This window comes from Peromyscus eremicus, chromosome 1, assembly GCF_949786415.1.
Source record: "Peromyscus eremicus chromosome 1, PerEre_H2_v1, whole genome shotgun sequence".
NCBI lineage: Eukaryota > Metazoa > Chordata > Mammalia > Rodentia > Cricetidae > Peromyscus > Peromyscus eremicus.
This window is the reverse complement of record NC_081416.1, coordinates 160,042,905-160,069,055: the sequence shown is the minus strand read 5'-3', so window position 1 is coordinate 160,069,055 and position 26,151 is coordinate 160,042,905. Positions and strand designations below refer to the sequence as shown.

The 26,151-nt window shown below is 38.0% G+C and overlaps 1 protein-coding gene and 1 long non-coding RNA gene across 8 annotated transcripts in view; one reads left to right on the top strand and one right to left on the bottom strand.

The window, feature by feature from the left end:
• Positions 1-26,151, bottom strand: part of LOC131922570 (protein SAAL1-like) — a 101,769-nt gene that overhangs the window by 19,316 nt on the left and 56,302 nt on the right. For 2 of the 5 annotated variants that reach the window (XR_009382332.1, XR_009382333.1), the window contains exon 1: positions 6,725-6,941. The exons of 2 other annotated variants lie outside the window; for them this stretch is intronic. The gene's annotated coding sequence lies outside the window, so the exon portion shown is untranslated. Of the gene's footprint in view, positions 1-2,527; positions 2,585-2,774; positions 2,937-6,724; positions 6,942-26,151 lie in introns of those variants that run through there. One more of the 5 variants, XR_009382334.1, reaches the window with a different exon arrangement.
• Positions 5,802-10,001, top strand: LOC131922890 (uncharacterized). Of its 3 annotated transcripts, none has more exons than XR_009382430.1 (3): positions 5,802-5,901; positions 7,602-7,669; positions 9,857-10,001. It is a non-coding gene; the product is annotated as an uncharacterized LOC131922890 (long non-coding RNA). The 3 variants fall into 3 exon arrangements; XR_009382429.1 differs by lacking the exon at positions 5,802-5,901 and adding an exon at positions 6,879-6,989; XR_009382428.1 differs by lacking the exon at positions 5,802-5,901 and adding an exon at positions 7,043-7,275.

The window sequence follows — 26,151 nt, the reverse complement described above, 5'->3', positions numbered from 1 at the left end:
GAGCTCACCAGGCTCTATATCTGTGGGTAACTTGATCTTACACTTCAAAACCCTCCAGAACCTGGAGAAATAAGTGTTTGCTCTCAAGTCACCCAGGCTATGGGTTTTTCTCACCGCAGCCTGAGCATGCTAAGCAGTGGAGGTGAACACTGCTGAGGGCAGCGGGCAGAGTAAAAACAGCATCAAAGATAGGGATACAAATCAGACCTTCTGCATGTGTAACGGTCATCAGCTAGACCAGTGTGCACTTCTACCTGTTCTGGGTTTAAGTTTATTTCATGTTCTGCATTGACGTTGTCTGTAGGGTTTCCATACTACTGAGTTCATTTTTTCTAATTTTCTTTCTTCTCAGCTTATAATTATCATCATCTGTCCTTTGTTTCAGCATTTCCAAATTGGAGAAATATTACGTAATGCATATTCTCTCGGATATATTTTTCATATTTATAAACTTAATTTTTTGTTTTGTTCCTAAATGCTTAATAATCCCTGGTTTGGTAATTTGATGATGCTTAATTGACATTTTCAGTTTTAGATTTATATTCTCATTTTGTGGCACATTATATATAACTTCTACTTATGACAAGTTATATGTGAATTTGTTATCATTTTCTGTTAGTATATGGAAACTTTCCCATTAAAACATACATTAAGATTATTATTTTGAATACATATATTCATCTCTCCTTTATTCTTTACATTTTCTTATTTTTTTAAAACTTCCAATGTCTGTCTTGTGAGTTAAGAGAAAATTCAAAGTCTTGCCCTTTACAGCAAACTGTATACCAAAGTGTTCATTTATTTAATTAGTCTTTCTTTAATTGCCTGTTGAGTTAAAGGAGTGAGCTGGGCTAATTGAGGTTGTAGTTTCCTCAACTCAACTCACAATAAATCAGACTTATTGGAAAGTAGTCAGTTTAAAAAAAAACCATAGGCTTCATGGAGGGTTTTATGTTTGACAGACCAAAGCTGCTTTTGTTTTCTTGTGAGGTTTTGGGCTAAGATCAGTATGAGAGCCCATGTTCACTGATCAGTTCCTCCCCCTGGAATACTTTGTTTCCATTTGGGAGAGGTCATTCTGTTAAATCAACAGCATGACAGCAGAGCTATTGTGGAATGACTTGTTTTTCAGAACATTTTATCATTGTTTGGTATTTATTTGAGACAGGAAGTTGTGGTAAGGATGGACTAGAATCAGACATGCTTTGTCTAGAGTAATCTAAACAAACATTAGTGTTGCTTGAGAAAGTGTTCATAGGAGCAAACTCTGTATGTCAGTTACTCTAAACTTCTATTCAAAACCAATCCACACTCTCACCAAAAAGGCATTCATTTCATGCTTATTCAACCATGTTTACATGGTTACAGTAGGACAGAGATAGAACATTAAACTAGAGATTGTGCAATCTCAAAACCAGTACCAGGGCATAGTGATGTGCACCTTTAACCCCAGCAGTCCAAAGGCAGAGTCAAGAGGATCTCAGTAGCTAGAGGCCCACTTGGTCTACACAGTCATCTCCAGGAAAGACAGAAATGCAGAGACATTGTCTCTAGTACCTCAACATCCCCTGAAAGTACTCATTTTGATATGCTTCAAGGGGAAGGCTTTGCTCTCCCTTGCTTGATCATTGCTCATCTATTAGAAACTACAGCTCTTCAGTGGTCAGAACACCTTTAAAGTACAATGTATTAGCTCTAAATTGTAAAATTCTGATAGATACCTGGTATGTCTGAAAAGTAAAACTCACAAACACCAACTGTCTATGTACAAACTTTCATAGACAACATAGATCCCTGAGAAGGTAATGAGATTTAAAATAAATTCTTTTATTATTCTTATTTATTTTTATAGGTTTTAGCCCTGTTGGGGAATATTATTTTAAGGTGTGTTACTTTTGTTTATGTTGCACTTGTTTAACTCTGTGAAGCTGTGTTACTTTGACTAGATAAAACACCTGATGATCTGATAAAAGAACTGAACAGCTAATGGCAAGGCAGGAGAAAGGATAGGCGGGGATAGCAGGCAGAGAGGATATATAAAAGGAGAAATCTGGGAAGGAGGGAAAAGAAGTAGCCAGAGAAGGAGGAGGATTCCAGCGGCCAGCTACCCATCTACACAGCAAGCCATGGAGTAAGAGTAAGATTTACAGAAGTAAGAGAATGGGAAAAGTCCAGAGGCAAAAGGTAGATAGGATAAGTTAAGGAAAGCTGGCAAGAAACAAGCTAAGCTAAAGCTAGAAGTTTATAAGTAATAATAAGCCTCTGTGTGTGATTTATTTGAGAGCTGGGTGGCAGGTCCCCCCAAAACAGCCAAAAAACAAAAAACGAAGCATCCCTTTTTTTCTCCTCCCTCAAACTCATCCAGTGTTTACTTACCTTGCTCCTACTCAAATTCATAACCACATTTTCTTTATATTCTTTTTAAAATTTATTGAGTTTTCCCTTTTATTATACACCAATTCTTTTCTCATGCAAAATAATCTGAATACAATTTCTCCTCCCTCTACTTGTTCCAGTTACTTCCCACCTTCTCTCTCATCCAGATCCATTCCCATTCTGTCTCTCTTTAGAAAAGAACAGGCTTCTAAGAGATATCAAAAAACATAACAAAATAAAATATAATAAGATAAAACAAAAAGGATCATACTGAAGTTTGATAATCCAAGCCAACAGAAAAATAAAAGAGAAGGCATAAGAATCAGAAACCCACTCATTTTCACATTCATGAATTCCATAAAATATGAAACGAAAGTTATAGTGTATATACAGAAGACCTGGTGCAGCTCCATGTAGGCCCTGTGCTTTCTTGCTTCAGATTCAGTGAGTTCATACAAGATTTTCTCAGTTGTTTTAGAGGGCCTTGTTTTCTTGGTGTTCTCCATGCCCTCTGTCACCCCTGCTCCTTCTGATTCTTCTCTTGTGGGGTTCCCTGAATTCTGAGGTGGGGAGATTTGATGGAGACATCTCATTTAGAGCTGTGTGTTCCAATATCTCTCTCTCTCTCTCTCTCTCTCTCTCTCTCTCTCTCTCTCTCTCTCTCTCTCTGTGTGTGTGTGTGTGTGTGTGTGTCTGTGTGTGTGTGTGTGTGTGTGTGTGTGTGTGTGTGTGTAATGTCTGACTTTGGGTCTCTGCATCTGTTCCCATCTGCTTCTGTGATGATGACAGAATAAGGCACCAATCTAGGAGTATAGTAAAATATCATTAGAAGTCATTTTAATCATTTTATTGTTACTTTTTTTAAAGCAATAACATTTGGTTCTTCCTTAGGACTCTTAGCTATCTAGTCTGTTTCTTGGTCACAAGCAATGTCTGGTATGGGTGCTCTCTCACAGAATGGGCTTTAAGTCAAATCAGACATCAGTTGGTTATTCTCACAGACTTTGCTCTACCATTGCCCTAGTATATTTTACCAGCATGTATATGTATATCTTCCTAGATCAAAAGTTTGGTGGTTAAGTTGTTTCCCTTTTGGTAGCCTGCAGAGTATGGTTCCATGTCAAAGACACTAGAACGTGGGGATGAGCAGATTCTGTGCAGCCACCAGCTCAACCTCTTATTGTCTTCAGCAATGGGACCTTGCTATCAGTTTGTGGAGGGCAACTTATTGCCTTGGCAACAGCCTGGGTTTAAAATAAGCTGTTTAAAAAAAATCAATGACTAGAGCTGAAGAGATGGATTCAAAATAAGATTCAAGAGATTCAAAGATGAATTCAAAATTTAAAATTACTCACTGCTCCTGAAGGTTATTTGTGTTTGATTCCCAGCACCCACATGAAAGGTAACAACTACATGTAACTCAAGTTGCCAGGGATTTAACAACCTCTTCTGGACTCAGAGACCACTATGCATGCTTGTGGTGCATAGATATACATGCAAGCAATCACTAATACACAGGAAATAACCCATAACTACCTGACATCGGGTTAATATAAAGTATTATAAAGAACAACATTTTCTAAGTATAGTAAATGCTTCCTGAGACAAGAGGCAACTTCAATGGCTAGCCTGCTGCTTGCTAATAATTTCCAATCTGAGTGTCTGGTGCCCTGTGTCATAAAGCAAAGCAATGTCTTCTTGGAGACAAGCTGTCCATGTGATTAACACACACCATGAGAACAGAATGTCTCCCATTGGATCTCAACAAGTTTGGGCATATTTAGAAATGGTACCAGGAATACTTGAAATCTTGGCACAGTTATACAATCAAAAAGGAAATCAAGAAAATGAATGAAATGGTGAAAGAGATGGTGATTTGAACAGATTTGAACTCTCTTAAATTGAAGTTTTCCCTCAAACATATTTAGTTTAAGTAGAAAGATATTGTTCTAAAGACATACACAACATTCAGAAAGAAATGAAAATAAATGGAAATATAATCCAGTTGTATATGAAGTAAAGGCAGTAGAAACATGAATAGAGAAGGATAAAAATAATTAAATAGGTAGACATTCAGTCAAATGAAGTGTAAAGATTTGTGACTGGCACTTACGAGAATCTCACAATCATGATACTTATTGGGCAGGGAGTTATCTTGTTCAAGAGTTTATTTAATTTTAGATGTTTATAAGAAAACTACACTCCTGAAACAGTGATAAGAAGGCTCTACTTGAAGCCAGGTGTGATGGGCCACTCCTTTAATTCCAGCACTCAGGAGTCAGAGGCAGGTAGATCTCTGTGAGTGTGAAACTGGCCTGGTCTCCAGAAAAAGAAGAAAAGGAAGGAGGAGGAGGAGGAGGAGGAGGAGGAGGAGGAGGAGGAGAAGGAGGAGGAGGAGGAAGGTGGCTCTACCTGGCTGGATGTCTTGCCGGAATCAGGGCTCACAAGTTGAATTAAGCTCATAATTTAATAAGAATAATTGCTCACATAATAGAGCACAATGAATAGGAAAATTTCTGTGTAAGCATTATCAAAGTGACTTTGTTTCCGACTATAGGTTTGTAGCATTCCAAAGTCCTGAAGAATCAGGTCTCTTGTTGCATTTTCTACACTACGTCATCAGTCTCAGCAGTGAATGCACAGGCTGTGATTCTGAAGCTGCAACTCATTTCATCTTGCTTTGAAAATATCATCCTGCACTTTTCCTCTCTTTTTTCTGTGGTCTACTGAAAGAGTTTGACATAGAGGGGTGATATATCGCTATGTCATCATTTTTTGTGGTGTTTTAGCAAAAGAAGTGGGCAGGAATATTAAGACAAAAAAAAGCAGAGAGTACCTTAGCCTCGGGTGATGTGCAGATTGTTTTCAACATTTTCTATGATAATTTTATCAATTCTGAAAATGTAACCATTTACTCGGTAGTATTACATGCCAGAAACTCTTTTATTTATATACTAAAATAGACCTTAAATATAACAAAATAAAGAAATTCATATAAAATTTAAACCAAAATATATAGGATGAAATTGAGCAAAGGGAAAGAAGCTTTCCATATGTATTAGAGCCACAGAACATATCTGGTAAGTCTTTGGTTAAGAAATAAATTTAATTCAACAACAGAAAAAAACATAAAGGAGCAGAAGAAAGATATTTCATGAAGTGGAAGAGGTGTGTGTTTTGATACAAAGGTAGGACGTCCTAGACTTGGTGAATTACATTCAATAAATAAAGATTATTGTAGGTGCCCTAGGAAGAGAAAATGCTGTCTGAATTTGAAGAATAGACAAGTCATAAAATTAATGATGATTTATGTACAGTCATAGTGCTGTGGGATGGTCTGTATGTCAAATTGCTCTGATTGGTCAATAAATAAAACACTGATTGGCCAGTGGCCAGGCAGGAAGTATAGGCGGGACTAACAGAGAGGAGAATTGAGAAAATAGGAAGGCGGAAGGAGTCACTGCCAGCCGCCACCATGACAAGCAGCATGTGAAGATGCCAGTAAGCCACGAGCCATGTGGCAAGGTATAGATTTATGGAAATGGATTAATTTAAGCTATAAGAACAGTTAGCAAGAAGCCTGCCACGGCCATACAGTTTGTAAGCAATATAAGTCTCTGTGTTTACTTGGTTGGGTCTGAGCGGCTGTGGGACTGGCTGGTGACAGAGATTTGTCCTGACTGTGGGCAAGGCAGGAAAACTCTAGTTACAGTCATAGTGAAGTTTGAAAAGGAAGTTCATGAGTTTGGGTTGTGAGTATCAAGCATTGCTCAAACATACAATGGTTAGCTGATGGGAGGGGGAAAGTCAGATTCCTTTAATGCTGTGGCTTCTGGTAAATCTATGGTGCTGCTCTGGAGTGCCTCATTACCAAGAGTACACAGGATCACTAATAGACCTAGATAAGTTATTACACAAAAAGAAGAAAGAATATGAAGTTGAGAGGGTAGGGAGGTTGAAGAAGCTCTTGAAGGACTTGAGGTAATAGACAGTGAATATGATCAAAATATTTTGTATTAAGTTTTCAAAAAATTAATAAATATGTTTTAAAGTACATGCACTGGATCTTAGCTTTGATTTCCACCATGAAAAATAAGTTAATAAATCAGGTCAAGTTTTGCTGTTCCAGACAGGTCTGTTGAAAGCTGTCTAGCCTTCCCTCTCAAGGTCCATTTCTGTATTCTTACATATCTAATTGCTACCCTTTGATCCTTTTCCAGTAATCACTGTTCTCAATTTTGTAACTCAGTCATGAAGCACTGGAGATCTTGGAGGATAGAGATATCTTTTTTAGTAAATCTCAAACACTCTCTTAATGAGATAAGAGAAAACAAAATGTCACACTTACTTTCTTAACACATTCACTGCTGACAGGGGCAGGTCTCCATGTGCTAGAAATTCCCCACTGGCAGAGCCCAGGGGTCCTCTAATTCAGTTCCACATGACACTTTACACCTGGAGTACAGAGTCAGTCCCATAAGCTCTCCCTCCACTCTGACACAGTCACAAGCAGTAGACTGTTAACTGCATTTCTAACTGGCAGGAGTGGGGGATGGGGTTGGATATATGCATGCTCCTTTAGGAATGATTCCCAAATTAGTGTCTTTACCAAGGTGATTCTCCTTAGGTGTATATTTTTCTTCATTTCTGACTAGAATGTGTAAAGGGAAGAGGTACTTGGTTCACAATTTGGTGTGCACATATGTTACTGGTGGAATTACTGTTCACACATATTGGGCAATGTGTATTTCTGATGCTGGAATTTTAACACATTTTGTAGATTTACTTGTGTAAAATTGAAACTCTTTGACTCTGTTCTTCAGTGTGCTATGGGAAATGTAATATTCAAACATCTCTCTGAAATTATAATTTTGATGGAAAGTTGAAGATCTTCCTAAGGTAACACTTGATATGTAACTCCAGGCTTTTATCACATGAAAATTCCCTTTTAAATATCTCAATTAATTACACAGCAACTCCTTTCTTCTCACACCGTGCTTCTGTGAAAGATAATAAAGAAGATAAATGATGGGTTCCTACAGACTTTTGCATAGGTAGCAAGTCTCATTTCAACTTATAAAGGTTTTGTTTTTCATATCCCCTTAAGCCTTTAAATAAATAATTGCAAAGAACATCAAGTTAATGAATATATCTGTTTACTGTTCAGAGAACAGTCTGCACCCCCAAGAGCTGAAAATACTAAAAATACTACGTATTTTCTCCAGATAGCCAAAGGCTGTGAAGACCCAGGAGTTCCCACGAAAGAGAAGAGGATGCGTCCACAATTGCCCAGGTGCTCAGCAAGTTCAAGCATATGCTGGGAGGCACCATTGCTGTGCTGATTCCTTTCCATGGACCTAATTACCACTTCACTTTACTCAGAATCCTCTCATCTTCATGCAAATGAGCTGTGGCATCTGTTCTCTTTACTCCTAGAGAGGTTTAGTCTTAACAGTGTGTGAGTTAAAACTGAGCTGCAAAACATCCAGGCTTATCAGTAATGATAATCCCTCATGAGCATTTACACACATTCCATCAAACAGAAAGTAAAGAAACCTCACTTTAATAATTCTGTCATAGAGTGTATAAGGGATAAATCCTCCTTTCACGTGTGACTGGGCTGTGAGACCCTCTCGAAGACGGAATGGCATAAATACATAGTATTCATGTGGAGGAGGCCCTAAACACTAAAGATGACAGAACATATTCTGCTAGTCTCCAGCAAGATCATTACTGACCCAAAGAGCAGGAAACGGAGTGGTGACCATGAGATTTCACACAACCCAGAACCCATCTTCCTCTGAAATCATATGAAGATACCATCCCTGAAAACAGTATTTAAAAGGCTCACAGTTGAGTGAGGAGGGAAAATAAATTATTACAAAGATAAAGCATCAAAGTCAGTGAGGATAGGGTTATGGTCATCAGCCTGGCTTCAGCAACTAGTTCACTCTGTGGGCGCAGGTGTATACAAACATTTGCAAGTGTGCATGTGCATGTGCATGTGTGTGTATATGTGTATACCTGTGTATGTATGCATTGTGTATGTATGTGTTTTGTGTTTATAAACATGTATGTGTATTTAGGTATGCATTTATGTATGTGCATGTGTATGTGTGAATTGTATATATGTATGTATTTGTGTGTATTTATATTTATATGTGTGTGCATGTATATGTGTGTTAAGTGTGTATTTGTGTGTGTGCTTGTGTATGTGTGTAATTATACATATGAGTTTGTTCTATATGAGTTTTGTATAAATTTATGCATGTGTGTTTATGTATATATTTGTGTATTATATATATATGTGTGTGTGTATGCATGCATTCTTGTGTTGTACAGTATAGTGCTTTTGGATGTTCTGTATGGCAAATGATTTGCTCTGATTAGTCAATAAATAAAACACTGATTGGCCATTGGTGTAGGTGGGACAAGCAGGAGAATAAAGCTGGGAAGTGGAAGGCTGAGTCAGAGAGACACTGCCAGCTGCCACGGCAGCTTCCCCATGTGAAGATGCCAGTAAGCCATGAGCCATGTGGCAAGGTATAGATTAATGGAAATGGATTAATTTAAGCTGTAAGAAAAGTTAGCAAGAAGCCTGCCATGACCATACAGTTTGTAACCAATATAAGTCTCTGTGTTTATTTGGTTGGGTCTGAGCAGCTGTGGGACAGGCAGGTGAGAGAGATTTGACCTGAGCAGCTGTGGGCCAGGCAGAAAAACTCTAGGTACAGTATAGATCATGTATGTGTCAATTTTTGTGTGTATGTGTATATGTATTTGTGTGTAAGCATATGTATATGATTGCATTTTTGTGTACATACCAGTGAAGGCACCTGTGTTTGTGTATGTGAATATTTGACTGCCTGTTTTCCGAGTCGTGTACACATGTATGATTCTGTATGTGCATGCACACACATGTATATATGCATTGTTTGCACATTTATCTGTATATGTGTATATATATATATTTATGCATTAGTAATATGCTTATGTATTTATCTGTATGACTTCATGAGTATACAGTGTACGTGTGCATTTGTGTTTTTGTATATGTGTGCACATTGCACATTTCAATCTATGCAATCATAGACAAACAAAAACACTGAGGGCAAGCAAGTGAACAAGACAATTAGTAATGTAGGATGAAATGACATGATTATCGAAATGAATAAGGCAACATATAAAGAGAACAATGGCATTGTTTACAAGGTAGCTGTTTGAATCAAGAGTCTTTATGAACTTGACTTTGACCTGAGCAGTGTCAGACTGATATTACCACCTACAGTATGTGACTGAGTGGATGGTACTATGTGCCAGCTAGAACAAGAAAAATGAGTTCGCAAGTACATTTCTTATTGATCACTCATTAATTAATATTGTCTAAAAAATATACAAATATGATTTAGAGTTTGAACTATGTCAACTGACATTGTCAAGAACTAATAATTTTTCTTTCTCCATTACCTGTCCTCCCCAGGGCTGGATATGCTATCGGTCTTTCCAACCCATGGATGCATAAGACTTCAAGTAAACAACAGGCAGAGTTGGAGCTAAAGAATTCTTACATAATTATCTTCTCATTGGAAGAAACCATTCATACATAAAGTATTCCTATTTCCTTAGTAGTTTATTATTCCTTAGTATGAATTATATGATTTTCGATTATGTAAATTGTTCTACAAGAGGAGATATGTTTTAAACACAGTAAGCTATGAATACCTAAATGGTTATAGCCTTTCACCATAATAAAACAATTAAAATTTAAATTAAAGCACAATGAAATGAGAATACACTTTTATATACATAATGCAAACTAGCTAAGTGCAGCTATTTGTAAATAAGATGAGTGGGAAACATGACTGGGCTAATATGTGGAAAATTAAATTTAGAACGCTCTTTCTAGTATATGAGTATAAAATGCAAAAAAAGAATTTCATGCTGAACAACTCACTGAAGTTTTCATAAACCAATAACTAATTTACAAAGGAAAGAGAACAATTACACATACGTCATGTGAGGATAAAATTAAGTAAATATAAATATTATAACTGTTGATCCTTTTTAAGGAGATGAAGATTATACTGTAAGGTTTCTTGTATGGAAATATTGTATTACTGGACATTTGCACACACCAACAAAATTAGTGTAGATTATATATCTAGGTGATGGTAATTCATTTTGTTTTGCTATATTAGAGGTGGTATGGTAATGATGGATTTAAGAACAAATGGTAGATCAGTCAGATGGTGGTCTCTGAAAGGGTTCTATGTAGTACTCAAGGTAAAAGAGGACCTCAGTCATGTTCAAATCTTAACATTGAGTTTCTGCAGTTCAATGATAGGAATCTTTATTAAATATTTGAAATCCCATCATGTTTCTAGATGTACTATTACACCTTTTTGACATAGAGTATGTGGCCCTGTGTCTTCTCTCCTTTGATCTGCAATGTATATATCTGGAAATGATTCCTAACATCAGAAGTTAAAAAAAAGTTGCGTTTTGTACTTTTCTTTCTCAAGTAAAATGCATCCCTTTTTCATGGAAATTACCTCTATACAATCAGTATTAGCCAGCAAAAGTCATTAGTCAAAGAGTTTCTTGCTATAGGTCTCATCAGAAACTCAGGAGGCTGAAATGAAAAACAGAAAAGTACATTCATAAGTTAGAACTGTAATTCATGTGGAATATAATTTTTGATCAATTTTCTGTTCTCACTCAACCTAGCTACAACCTTTCACCTTAATATACAGTCAATGAATTACAATTGTCATAAATGAAAACACATTGAAGACTATGTTTCTTTTGCATTACTAGAGATTGAAGTAAGAGCTTTGTCCAGGCTGTTCTAAGCATTATATTTCACAATTTTGCATTATTCAAGAAAAATATTACTGACATGTCAGAAACACAGTAGCCTCATTTTACAGCAAATTTCCTGTGATCTCAGAACTAAACTCAGGATCTGTCCTTGAGAGGACTTGCTTTGATGTATCACAATCTTCTGTGTTTTTTGTTTTTTGGGGTTTTTTATTTATTTTTTTTATTTTTATTTTTTTTTGGTTTTTCGAGACAAGGTTTCTCTGTGTAGCTTTGCGCCTTTCCTGGGACTCACTTAGTAGCCCAGGCTGGCCTCGAACTCACAGAGATCCGCCTGGCTCTGCCTCCCGAGTGCTGGGATTAAAGGCGTGCGCCACCACCGCCCGGCGGTTTTTTTTAATAATTTAATTTAATTTTACATATCAGCCATGGATTCCCCTGTCCTCCCCCCTCCCTACCCCCCACCTTCCCCCCATCCCACCCCCCATTCCCATCTCCTCCAGGGCAAAGACTCCCCTGGGGATTTAGGTCAACCTGGTAGATTCAGTCCAGGCAGGTCCAGTCCCCTCCTCCCAGGCTGAAGGAAGTGTCCCTGCATAAGCCCCAGGTTTCAAACAGCCAGCTCAAGCACTAAGGACAGGTCCCAGTCCCACTGCCTGGGTGCCTCCCAAACAGTTCAAGCTAATCAACTGTCTCACTTATCCAGAGAGCCTGATCCAGTTGGGGGGCTCCTCAGCTGTTGGTTCATAGTTCATGTGTTTCCATTAGTTTGGCTATTTGTCCCTGTGCTTTTTCCAGTTTTGGTCTCAACAATTCTCGCTCATACAATCCCTCCTCTTTCTCGCCAATTGGACTAAAATCGACCACATACTTGGCCACAAAGCAAATCTCAGCAGTTACAAAACAATTGGAATAACCTCCTGTGTTCTATCAGACCACCATGGTTTAAAGTTCGATTTCAACAACAACAAAAATTACAGAAAACCTACAATCTCGTGGAAACTGAATAATGTTCTGTGTTTTATTAAAGCTTTTTCCTGTTAAAAACTACCATGAAAATTAAGCTAAATGGTTTATCTATCTATCTATCTATCTATCTATCTATCTATCTATCTATCTATCTATCTATCTATATCTTATATCTATCTGTCATCTATAATTTACCATCTACTAATATCTATCTTCTTTTTTAATTTATTTATTTATTATTATGTACACAGTGTTCTGCCTGTATGCATGCCTGCACACCAGAAGCAGGCACCAGATCTCATTACAGATGGTTGTGAACCACACTGTGTGTTTGTTGGGAATTGAACCCAGGACTACTGGAAAGACAGCCAGTGCTCTTAACGGCTTAACCATCTGTCTAGCCTGGTATCTATCTTCTATACATGATCTATAGTCACCTACCTTTCATCTACAGCCTACCTATTATCTATGATCTATCTCTACCTTCTATCTGTAAATGACACTTCTAGCATATGTTATTCATTTTCTGTCATCCCTCTGTCTCAATGCCTGGCATGTGTCTATCTGTGTCACCTCCTTTGAGTCTTACTACAGTGTTCCCATTTGAATTTGCTTTTGGAATTTTATCAGCTGTCCTTTACTAGAATTACTTTTCCTATGCTAATTCTAGTCTCTCCTAGCATACTTGTTTACAATATAACTCTTTCCCATATTTCTGAAGCTCTTTAAGGCATATATACAAAATGTATTTCTGGTAATTAGGAACTCATGTTTTATTTCTATAGCAGCTATGTCTCTTGCTTCATGAAAACAAATTTATGAATGAACATACCATTTTAGTCAGAAAAAGTGATTCTTTCAAAGAGTTCTACTAGCATGGCTCATTAAAAATAAACTATGAGTCCTGAACACACAAAGAACTGTAGGCAACTAAGAGATGTTGAGAGTGGGAGAAATAGTCTTTCCTGGGATAAGTATATGAATTGGTTATCTAATATCAAAAAGTTAGTGTGAAAATATACATACAGGTACTGTTACACAGACTGAACAAGTTGTATTTAGGAATCTATATGTATATACATATACATAAATACATGTAATAACAATTAATGAAAAACTAGGCCATGAATTTGAAAGAGAGCAAAGGGGAGTATATGAGAGAGTTTGGAGGGAGGAAAGGGAAGGAATAAATGATACATTATCATTTTATAAAACAAATAATAAAAATGTATAAAAAGAAATGCAGATGGTTTCAATAAGCAACGTGTGTGTGTGTGTGTGTGTGTGTGTGTGTGTGTGTGTGTGCCACACCAACTCCAGTGTCGTCCCTGTGACATGAACAATTATGTTAATAATAGCGGATGGGAGATATGTGTCCCACGGGACTAAGCTCCCTAGAGGTCCCTGGCAAAGTGCCCACATTATGCTTCCTTCTTGAAGAATATGTGCTTCACAGATCATGAGCTCCCTGGGCTATGGGTTCTGTATAACTGCTTTTCTGATAATGTTCTAATTAATCTATGAAGCACAGCCAAAATTAATGAATGCTTGGGTTGTGAACTGTGGAAGAAAGGGAAAGCTGGACATGGATCTTAATCAGATATAGCAGAATGAGCTATTTCTTAAAAACCCCAAGCCACTAGATTAAAAAAGTATAAAGGTTCAGACACTTCTAGGGAATAAACACTCACCCACTAGGAATCCTTTGGGAATCCCAACTAAAATGATTTATGGCAGAAGGCGTTATCTCATAGGAGGCAGATGGTGGGCCCCTCTGTTGAGGAAGTTCAGCATGAGAAACTTAAGGACTACAGCAGAACCCCTTCCCCTTACAGGTGTAAAAGTACAAGAGTCTATATTCCAGCAGGTAAAAAGGTTTTATATTAGAAGAGATATGTGGTGGAAGAACTGAAGAAAGACTTAGAGAAGGTCTGCAGCATCCAAATTGGCTAAGTGGGTCATGAGAACCAGAAAAATAGAAATGTATAAGAAACTAGAAAACTGCTGAGATAAGATAAAGGACACAGCTGCAACTGCAAGAAGTCTCCACAAGTCTAGGGACTGTACTAAGTTTAGAAATCACAGACTGCTCTTTGGGTCATAAAGTTCTTGTGGGTGAAGGAATATGTCTAGCACCGATTAATAATTGTGTGCTTGCTGTTTTTTACAAAGATGTAATTATTGCCGAGCTCTTGTTGCTCCCTGTATGAATTGATAGTTTTCTTTTCTGTATATAAACTACTGATTTGCAGAAGTAAAATTGCAGCAGATTCAAACCGCTTCTGAGTGTGTTGTCTGTCTGTCATTCGCCAAATCCTTGCCTTCCTGACTACCCAAGCCCTGGTTCTCCTACGGTTGTGGTACCCCCCAATAGGCCAATCCGTGGCATGTGTGTATTGTCAAAGGTTATGCAGGCATATTACCACCGCAGTACACACTGGTGTTAATTAGCTGATAATTGCTTTAATATATATGAGCCTGAAACTCCGAGGTGCACAAGCTTTACTGTCTTTCTGGGTTGCTGTTTTTTGACAAATATGGATTTTAAACATGCTCTATGGAAATATCTTAAGCTGCCTCATTTCCTCAGAAGACATGTGTGCATGGCATCTCCAAGCATGTGAATTTTGAAATTTAACAGGATAATAGCTTTGTTTTCAGGAATATATTCTATGTTTAATAATGCAGTGTAAAGGTCATATTTTCAGATGCTAAGTCACAGAATGTTCTGTCTAAAATCTTGACAAGTCTGACCTTTCAGGAAAAATATACATCCATGTGACCATGTGTGGGCTGTGGAAAAATATGTCTTCACTCATCTTCCAATTATTTAATAATCCTTAAATTCTTAGTTTACTCTTATACAAAAAGTTCTAACACTTCATACTTTGAAGGTCAGTTTCCACACTTAATGTAAAGAGAAATTGTTGCTGATAGAATTGTTTTATTTTTCAGCCTTCCTTGTTTCCACAACTTGGTAATGCAATAATGTAAAATTGCATTAATTGGTTAGCCTAGAGCCAACACTCAAAGAGTTTCCACTATGTCCTCTTTCCATGATTGTGGGCTGGAGTAAGCCAGAACAGACTCAGAGAACATACACTCAAGGTAGAGGTATGGTCTGGCTGGATTTAATGTCAACTTTACACAAACTAGAGTCACTGGAGAAGATGGGACCTCAGTTGAGAAAGTCTTGGTATTAGAATGGGCTGTAAGCAAACCTGTAAAACATTTTCTTAATTAGTGATTAATGGTGGATGGCCCATCTCATTGTGGATGGTGCCACCCTATGCTGATGGTCCTGGGTTCTATAAGAAAGATAGCTGAGCAAGCCATAATAAAGAGCAAACCAGTAAGCAGCACCTCTCCATGGCCTCTATATCAGCTTCTATCTCTAGGTTCCCGCCCTGCTTGATTCCCTGTCCTGACTTCTTTTGATGATGAACAGCGATGCAGAAGTATAATCCACATAAGTCCTTTCCTACTCCATTTGATTTTGGCAATAGTGTTCCATCCTAACAACATTAACTCTAACTAAGACAAATAAAAAGTCTGTGATGAAGAGGTGAAGATGGGAATAAAGTCTTCCAAGTACAAAAAAAAAACATAGTTTAAAAATTGTCTGGACCTGGTGTGATGGCTTGCTGAGTAAAGGTGCCTGCCACCAAGTCTGATTACCTGAATTCCATCCTCAAGACCCTCATGGTGCATGAAAAGAACCACATTTGTCCTGTGACTTGTACCCTCATATCATGGGATGACACACATGCTTATGTGCACACACATATGAGTACAAAATAACCATATTGCTGTAGTTATGTTTAATATTGCAGTGATGAAATGCTATGACCAAAGCAACTAGGAGAGGAAAAGCTTTATTTGGCTTATGCTTCCACATCTCTGTTCATCACTGAAGGAAGTCAGGGCAGGAACACAAACAGGGCAGGAACCTGGAGGCAGGAGCTGATACAGAATCCAGGGAAGAACAGTACTTACTGTCTAGCTCACACAACTTGCTCAGCATGCTTTCTTAACCCAGGACCACCAGAACAAAGAAGGTACCACCAGCAATAGGCATCAATCACTAATTAGGAAAATGCTCTGAAGACTTGTCTACAGCCTGATGTTATGAAGGAAGTTTTCCAGTCAAGGTTTCCTCCTGTCAGATGACTGTAGCTTGTGTCAAATTGACATAAAAACCACCCAGCACATATAAATAATATAGTTCTAAATTTTTAAGAAGAAAATTCTAATGTCAGAAAGTTTGCAGACTGACATGAAAGTGAAGCAAAGGACCAATTCCTTCAAGAGGACACAGTTCAGAGCAAGTCCATAAGCATTGTCAGGACCAAAGAGCCAGACTAGTTACCACAGATCTCAGAAAGGCTTTCTGTAGCCTGTAGGTTCCCTGGTCAGCTCTCTTATATGAACCTCTGGCCACCAACGATTTCTCTCATCACTCAGCAGTACGAATTTCTTGGTAGAGGAAAGAAATCCTTTTGCTTTCTTCACAAACTCATTGTGGAAATTCTCAGGACTCTCTGAACTCTAGGGAGAAGTTCCCACACCTTTCCAGCTGCATGTGCCCCGTCGCTGTCATCTCATGAATCAGGTCATTAACACCCTGGGCAGTTGGCCTCCACCACAGCTCTCAATCCCTGCGTTAAAAAGAAAGTCCTAACAAGGTGCAGGAGGAGAGTGTGTCCTGCAAGGAAGCCCTGGCTGCAGGAGAGTCCTCAATAGGGACATTTTCTACTTCCTATGTGCCATTTCACTTAGATTATTAGTAAAATACAGAAGGAATGAGAAGAATCCAGAAAGAGGATGTGAGTAAAACCTATGCAGAAAATAAAAGAATAAAAATTTAAAAATTATATAAAATAACAAGATACTGCAACAAGGAAGGCATGGTAGTGAAAACAATAAAGGAATAAGACATGAAGTTGGTAGATTGGTGTTTTTCCAAATGACACAACATTTTCTAAAACTCTATACTTAAACAATGTCTGTGGAAATGACTGGATTAGTGATATATTTCATAGCAAAAAAAAAGTGCAGCCTCAACTAAAGCATGTTGTCCCAAAGTGCTGAAATACATTTGAGATTTTAAACTAAAGAATTAATACACAAAACACCAAGGGAAGACAGGGCAAATGTCAAAGGCTGGAGTTATAGGCTATTGTGAGCAGCCAGACCTGGGTTGTAGTGGGTAGCTGTTCCAGCTTTGACCTGGAAGTACTACACCCATTGAGGCTTTGGTAACTGTCACGCATACAAGGCAGAGCCGAGACAGGAGCCCTTAAGACCTGAGATCCCGTTGTGCCACCTCTTGGTTTCTACATCCTGGACGCTGGAGGTAGACTGATAAGAGTTTTCCAGAGAACACAGCTGGATGGCGCTACACCTTTTCCAGACACTGTAACCTATCCCTTTACTTGTAAGTTACCCCACAAAATAAATCTCCATTTAACTATGTGGAGTTGCCTTACTACAACCAATAACGAGTGTTGGCTATCAAATGTGCATCTTCTGCAAAAAAAGAGTAAAGTCTTAATCCCCCCCAGTCATTCCTAGAGATCAATTTTAAAGAACTGAATGGGAATATTTTTATGAGGATTGCATTCACTGATTATATTCCACACTCTGAAATGGCAGAAATCTTTCTCTCACCCCACTGTCCAATACAAATTACATGGTATGCGATTACGTCATGTACACACATTTGCCTAAAATGATACATGATGTACATACAACGTTAATAAAAAGGTACCAACATATTCCCTAGGCATTAGGGAAATCCTAAATATTGTTAAATGTCATTAATTTTATAGTATTTTTTATTTAAAGTAACATAGATGAGCAATATACTTTACAAAATTTGAGTTTATAAATATTCAGGGATTTTTTTTCTAGCAGGTATTAATTCATTATCTCTTAGTCATAAACCAACCATTTTTTTACTTGGTTTTCTGGCACAGTTGCTATGTCTTGCAAAATATATGCTTATAACTAACAAAATGTTAAAGTCTTGCAGGAATATTGAAAATTGGAAGGACATTAAAAGTGAATCCTCTTGACAGCCAGCAGCATCCATTTACCCCAAGACGGCACTGAACATGACACAACACAAAATTACAAACTTACAACATTATGATTTTTGTATTTGTGATTTTGCTTTGTAACTCAATTGTATGTTTTGCAAGTATGAGTGATAACATGGTGTTGCAAAGTCAAAAGACTAGACAGGACTGGGAGCCTTTCTTAGGCTTCTAGACTTGTGATTTTTCAAAATTTCCCAAGGTATGCAAACCCAGGCAGATTTTTCTGATGTTCATCCCTCCTGATGAATGCTGCTTATAATCAACAGGAGAGTAGATGAGATCCTGAGTAAATTTCTGTTGTTGGCATGAGCATGGGATGTCTAGGACATCAGAGTCTCAGACTCATGGAAATGGGAAAGCCTTCCCCAGGTCAGGCTAGGTAATATGGAATGACCTCCCAGTGATCCAAGTATAGCGGCTAATTGAATGTGTACAAAATACCAACTGTAGCTTCCTCTTCTTACGGACTGCTTCCTGAGACTGTTCCCATACAGAGATGAGATGACTCACCTCCTCGTTCAGCTGTATTTAATAAACCCACCATCTTTTTTTTTTTTTTTTTTGGTTTTTCGAGACAGGGTTTGTCTGTGTAGATTTGCAACTTTCCTGGAACTCACTCTGTAGCCCAGGCTGGCCTCAAACTCACAGAGATCCACCTGCCTCTGCCTCCTAAGTGCTGGGATTAAAGGTGTGTGCCACCACCGCCCAGCTCCCACCTTTTCTTTTAACTTTATCTAATACACATGCTGAGTTCCCAGGCTATAGTTGCAAGTTTTCCTGGTCTTGCCCAGCATCAAGGTCCCACAGCCACTTATAAAATTCCTGTGTCCTGCGTGGTCCTGCAACTGCTCAGACCCAAGTAAATATATAGAGGCTTATATCAATTACAAACTGCATGACCATGGCCTATGGCTCAAACTTCTTGCTTTTGCAAGGCCCATGGATAACAGACAACCTTCAGTCTTAGAGGAGAATGGAATTTTCATGATGGGTGATGGTGCTCTGTATGCTGTGAATGTGTTGCTCTGATTGGTTGATAAATAAAATGCTGATTGGCCAGTAGCCAGGCAGGAATTATAGGCAGGATAAGCAGACAAGGAGAATTCTGGGAAGAGGAAGGCTGATGGGGAGATGCCAGCCTGCTGTCCAGGGAGCAGCATGTAATGACACACAGGTAAAGCCAGGGAACACATGGCAACATATAGATTAACAAAAATGGGCTGAGTTAAGTGTAAGAGCTAGTCAATGGTAAGCCTGAGCTAATGGCCACGCAGTTTCAATTAATATAAGCCTCTGCATTTACTTGTGCCTGAGGGGCTGCGGACCAGGAGGACATAGGAAAACGTTCAGCCACATTTTCAAGTGTTATTATCTGTAGGACTCCTTAGTTCCATTTGGATGCATTTTATATTTTGCCATGGCCGTGATCATATAAAGGCCAGTAGTTAAATCATTTGGATAAAAGAAATGAGTTTGGATGCCAAACTGGCAGGGTGTCAATGTTGACAGCTAATCTACTAGAGTAGGCTTGCTCTTTAGCAGTAGAACCAACTCTCAAATGGTTAGTCATATGGTAATCACTCTGTTCTACTTTAATTAACATGTGGAGATATCTGTCACACAGTCCACAGAGAGGAAGTATCTCTAGCTTAGCTTTTTAGCCTCTAGACAAGTACAGTATTAACTTGAATTAGAAATAAGTCACTCTTGAGTGCTCAACATGAAACTCAAAGGACCCTTAAATAATAAGATTAGTTTTTCCTTTGTAATGGAGAAAGGCCTTTTCCTTATCCAAAGCTAGCATAGTGAAACAAAGATCAATTATTGGTAAACACCTCAGGGTAAAATCAAAGTTAAAGTGGACCATCTTCCAGGGCCTTCAATTCCAATGGAGATTAGATATTACTTTGTAGAAAGCACAGCAAATAGAAGAGGCTAAGTCAGTTAAATTCAGTGCTAAAATCTCTGGGATGCTGTGATAATCATTACATGTTCACAATCCATGACCCAGAACAAATTCCCTCTACTATTCATTATTCTTTATCATTGCTTTCATCATTAGATTTTTCATTAGTTTTCTCTTTAAACACCCTTTCCCACATGTTTTTCCAATATAGCTTCAGCCCTCTGCAAAACACCTGGAGGTGCTGTGTTCCTGACATATATAGAGACCAGGTCCTGGCATTGGGCATCACTAGGCTCCTTTAAATCTCACCTTTGTAATGTATCAGTTATGAGCCGTGGCAGACACTGTAATCTCTAATGTCACTTATTATTTATTATTCAATAAACCAAGGCAAAAATTGGAGGGAAATATTTTATTTGTCAAAGGATCGTGATTTGATCTTTAAAAAATATTCTTTAAAAAGAAAAATTGCCGGGCGGTGGTGGCGCACGCCTTTAATCCCAGCACTCGGGAGGCAGAGCCAGGCGGATCTCTGTGAGTTCGAGGCCATCCTGGGCTACCAAGTGAGTTCCAGGAAAAGGCGCAAAGCTACACAGAGAAACCCTGTCTCCAAAAAAAAAAAGAAAAGAAAAATTATTGAAAAAAATTTATTTTTATATGAAAGTGTCATTAAACAAAGCCTATGAAATGTTGCTTAGTCTTATATTTTGCAATATCCACTAAATCCTACCAAAAACCATCTTTGACTGAAATGTTAAAAATAATACATAAAGAGAAATGGTCCCCAAAAGGACAAATAACTCTGGAGCTCAGCTAAATATATAATGGAGCATATATATACATATAGTTTTACTATAGCAAACAAGGAGAGTGGTATATTTCATCTGATATTTTCTTCAGAATCTTTTTAGCAAATATAAGGTCCATTTCTATATCCTTACCTCAGCAATGCTGTGGGTCATGAACTCTTTATTCACATGCACACCTTGACCATTTTCACTCAAAGATCTTTGCTGTAATAATGGATCTGATATGAAGATAAATGACTATAATTAGCTTTCTCATTAGTTTTAACTAAGATTATTTCTTTTGTCATGACTGATTTATCTATTTGAGTCTTTGGTGGTCCATGTAATTTCCTGCCAGGCACCAAAGGGAGGAAAATGAAGTTAAGTTCAACATCTACAGCAATTTGTTTTCTGTTCTCCAGAATGATCTTTCTAGGCAAATCTACAAGCCTTTGCACAGGCCTGTGTGGGAATGCCCTGTGTTTTGAAAGAGAGCCTTTATAAAACACAGAAATCAGTCTTGAGTTCCTATAATAAAGAAAAAAGATTTTATAGGAGTGTATCTAGAAAACTCTTTTAAACCCCATATTAAATTTTCTTTCCCTCCCCCTTCTCTCTCTTTCATTTTGAAAGAGAATGGGGACAGACAGTATATGGATAGGTACAATTGTTGAACAACTTAAAAGTTTATTGAAGATATGAAGTTCCTCTTAGGTGGCCATGGGAGTGAAATGAGAATAAATATGAAAAAGCACATGTCAGGACTGAGGAAATCTGTGGTCTACACCTACATCAGCAGAGGGGAGACATTCCTTTATTTTCTTCTTCTTTCCTTTCTTGTCATCATCCTCCTATTTCCTCTCTTTCTTCTCTCCTCTCTCCAAACTGCCACTGCCTTACTCACCCAATCTTGTCCTCTCCTTTCCTTGATATATGAGCAAGCAGCTCTCTGTTTCCTAGGATGGCCTTGAACTTCTGGGCTCAAGAAGTTTGTCCTGAAAACTGGGACTACAGTGCATGTGTATTTCGCCAACAATGTGTGAATTTGCTTTCTTCAGACCTCAAGTCCTCTGTTCAACCTCCAATATTTTTCAAATCCCTGCAAGGATTCTGTTTGTTTGTTTCCTGATAAACTCTGTGATTCCATACCCAAGTGTGGTTTAGGGAGAAATGCTCAAGTCTTCTACCTCACACGTGCTTAGGTGACAGTCCTGTGAGATTGTTGTACTGAAATACTCTCCACCCTATGCTGTGGACTAGGAAACTGAATCAGAGAAGTTCCCTTTGGTAGCTGAGTAACACAGTGTCTGATAAAGTAAAAATTCAACACCTTTAGCAGTTCTTAGCAGAGGAAACATGAAAATATGGGTGTGGAAAGCATAAAAGTGGTTAAAGAGGAAAATTCTCTTCTTAAGAGTTAGCAATGGACAGCAGAAGTGAACATACAGACCTGGGATCCTCTGACATAGAATGGCTGGAAGAAGCAGACCTAAAATTGGCCCCTTCTCCATGTTGTTCTCTACTTTAGGAGACACTAAGAAAGAATGCTGCTGAGTTGAAGTGATGATGTCTACTGGAATGATGTCAATTCTGAGCCATTTCAGTAGAAAGAACTCCTAAAAGTACATATTTGAATTGCTGAGTTCAAGTGAGCTTTCTAATTCAATTTTAATACTAATAGATTTTAGCTTCAATTTCTTTGGTTGGTTGGCTTTTGTTTGTTTGTTTGTTTGTTTGTTTGTTTGTTTGTTTTTGAGACAGGGTTTCTTTGTGTAACAGTTGTGGCTGTCCCAGAAATCCTTTTGCAGACTAGCCTGGTCAAAACTCACAGAGATCCACCTGTCCCTGTCTCCCAAGTGCTGGGACTAAAGATGCATGAGACCACCACCTGGTCGAGCTTTAATTTCTTTAACAAGGAGGATATCCTTTCTAGCAAAGGGAATGACTGACAGTGAAAATCACTGATAGCACTTCCTACTTGCTTTTATCTTCTATATAAAAATGACTCCAAAATAATGATGCTTATTACATACTTGATATAGTTGTGTAAATGCTACTTTCACCTTCCATTGTAGTAGACTTTTCTTCAAAAGAATTTCAAGTGCTCTCAGTAATAGTGTGTCAAAAAGAAATGAGAAATGAGAGAACAAACAAAAGGTAGACATGTGAGGAGTCTTTGAAAAACTTCAGCTCCTGATCTCTGTTTTCAGAGGACCTGCTGGTGCAGGGTGGGTGACCTCAAGGATTAAGGCAGATGTATCCAAACTGAGCACTACACAGGTGGGCACCTTAAGTGTGTGGTAGAGATGGAGACTCGGAACAGCAGAGTATTGAAGAAAAGCAAGTATTTGTGAAAGATATCAGAGTGGTTTCCCTGGATATCACCTTAGCCCTGAAGAGTGAGAAGAATCCACAAAATAAAATAATTGTGAAGACATTCTCAGATGGAAAGATGAATTTTAGAATCACACTACACTAAAGTAAGCAATCAGAAAGATGCATGAGATGGAACTGCATCCCTTTATCCTGGTGTTGAGAATGAATTAGATCAAATTGGCCTCATCTTCTCTGAACTGCGCATCCAGGTGGTGACTTTACCTAATGCCCGAAACCTGACATCACAACATGTATTTTGTTCAGAGAATACTTGGAAAAACAGTGTTTGATACTGGTGTGTGATTTTCTATTCATGTCACCATATTACCTTTATTAAACACTATCTCATGAATTATAAAATTAACACACGGACTTCTTAGAGCCTGTATCTTAAGACAGAAATCAAGGTGTGCCTGGAAACCATTGAATTATAGACAGGGATGAGTACATACAGGGTGTAAAGTTAAATTCCAAAATTATGAAGCAAGTCAATTGGTGAATAATGAAAAATAAAGTAAATCACTGGTTGCTAACTCTCAGGAAATAATGCTTCACAGTAAGAATTATAATTTCATAAGACTCAATGGCATATAGAAAACAGGGAACTCAGTGTGTGTAATTTGCTCCTTCAAGAAACACAAGATACATGAATGTGGGTCACCATGAGATTATAAATTAAAATAGAAAGTATTATCTTCAACGCATACCATGATTTTTCAAACTCTAGTTTTTATCCTTTGATACATATGCAGCTACCACAAAAGGAAATGGGTGACTCTTTATGGGAAATGACAGTGTTTCAGTTTTCTTACTCAAGCAGCAACATCTCCAATTTATCCTAAATTGCCTATGAGAAGCAGGTGTTCATAGTTGCCGTATTGAATTGTAGTGTGAAGCTAGGCAGCACTGTAGTTTCTTTTCTGTGTATGAGTGATGATGATGCCAAGTACCTAGAGGATCACATCCACCATGAATTCCTTCTGCAACCACAGCTCTGTGCACAGAGGACCTGAGAGTGGAGTTACAGGCAGCTACACCTGGTAAATCCTTGGGTCACTTTAGCTGGGCTGAGACAGAGATTCAGTCATTATTTTAGGCTGTTACATTCATTCCTTTAATCTCTGTCATAGTTAGTATCATGGATTATTCTTCTAAGTCATGTGTTCTCTCTGACTGCTAAGCCTCCCATATTCCCAACCCAAGAAAAGGAGTTGTACACACAGCAAATGGGAAGAAATATAATGAATATCACTGCCCTTTAAGGAAATCAGAATGGTCAGAATATTCTAGAAACTGCAACTAGGCACCTACTATATGTGAATCTGAATGTTGATCACTCAAGTTGGATTAGGAATGAAAACCTCAACAGTACCTCCACTGAATATTCTTATTCACCTTGTTTATGCTCCCTTTTGCAGAAGTAAAACTTTTTTCTCTGCCAAAATACTTCAGAATGTATGGTCATTTTTCTGAACCCAGAGATCCATCTCTCACATCTGCTTCTACCATGAAGGTTGTTAGGATACAACTCTGGTTATCAGGCTTTGGGGCAATCATCTTTGCCTATAGAGATAAATTTCTAGCCTCAAGATGGTGTTTTTTTTTATTTCTTTTGTGTATTTGTTTTGGAGTGTCAAGGATAACTCTCAGGGCCTAGACACACACTTTACCACTAAGCTATATTCCTAGTTTATATTTTTCATGTGTTTTGTTCTCAATAATAGAAACAACATATTCACAAATACGTATGATGAATGAACTTCTAACATATGATAAAGTGAGATCCTAAAAATTCAAAAGTTCTGGAATTTCATATCCATATTAAGAACAAAACCTAATCACAGACAAAGGGGAAATATTCTGAGGCATAGATCTGTTAGTGACTATACCTGTAATATAAGAGAAATCCAATTGCTTTTCTCATATTCATGTTTTCAGACATTGTAGTGGATCACTTTTGCAATTCTTCTTTTAGAAACAAGCAGTTGGTTTAGAACAACACAGAGAACTTGGGCAACTGAGAAACCCAAGTTAATTTAGTCACTTAACAAACTTCACAGAACCATTCTTCAAGATCTGACTCAATTAATTCACTGGGCCTGCTACTCCTCCGGCTCCATCAGCTCCACAGGGAAGGAACTCCCATGAGCAAAAAACTAGCCACTTTAGTTGTAGATGTACAGTTTAGCTACACACAGGCTTCCTTTACATCAGACTTAAAATTCTAGGTATTGGGTTTATATTTTGTGAGTCTTTGGCCTCACTAAGAACCTTTCTCTGTATGCTTTGTACAGTACACTTGTCAGCATATTGAATACAGCACTTTATGAAACATGGCTACCATGTTAGTCATATATGCACTACAACAACACTAGCCTGTGGGCTTTTACATACACAATTTCTAGGGCTGTCTGACTTTCTAACCCTATGTAAGTCTCAATTTGAAAGTCAAGCTAGAAATCTCTTCTAGTGAAGAATAGAATTCTGTTTCAAATTGGTTTCATGGTTCTATCCATTGTTTTTCTTTCCTGTAAAGTACTGCCTTGGGCTTTATTTTCTTATACATAGAAGAAATGACTGTGTTGATCACTATGAAATACACCTGGCATATTCCTTCCTATTGACCTGTCGTGTTGAACACATAATAATACCTATCCATGAGACAAGAGGTTTCAATGTAAATAGCAACAGTGACTCAGATTATATTCTACAGGTCAGATCTCTAGATGCTGCACATATGATGAGGAATTATGTGGTTGTTGACCAAAAATACAACCATACACATTTTTGGTGACTGAAAATATCAGAGAGAGTC